This window comes from Penaeus monodon, chromosome 23 (genome assembly GCF_015228065.2).
Source record: "Penaeus monodon isolate SGIC_2016 chromosome 23, NSTDA_Pmon_1, whole genome shotgun sequence".
NCBI classification, from domain to species: domain Eukaryota; kingdom Metazoa; phylum Arthropoda; class Malacostraca; order Decapoda; family Penaeidae; genus Penaeus; species Penaeus monodon.
Genome location: NC_051408.1, coordinates 39,581,226 through 39,581,618, shown reverse-complemented (window position 1 = coordinate 39,581,618; position 393 = coordinate 39,581,226).

Here is a 393-nt window from a genome sequence, read left to right as displayed (position 1 = left end):
TGAATTAGGAAAATGTTCAAAGAAATCGTAAATTTCGTAATCTAAAAGTCTACGACTCACAATATACATCTCATTTTCTATCGCAACCAATGTTGAACGAAAATAATTTAGAGTAATTTAGAATACCCTAGACGAAGAATTAAGAAAAACAAAAACAAATTGAAGACAATGAGAATAACACCATCTCTATCCTTTTATGATGCAATGAGGACGTCGCAACTAGTCAACACAATTCATAAATGTAGAAAGTCATAGTCCTCTCGACGTTCTTTGAATCCGAGTACTGAAGAATGAATTTTGAATATGACCAGTTTACTTACGGAATGGGAACAGCATAGAGAGTTTCTGAATGAAGTGTGTGTGTTAGTGAATGAAGACAAACTGACAATCTGG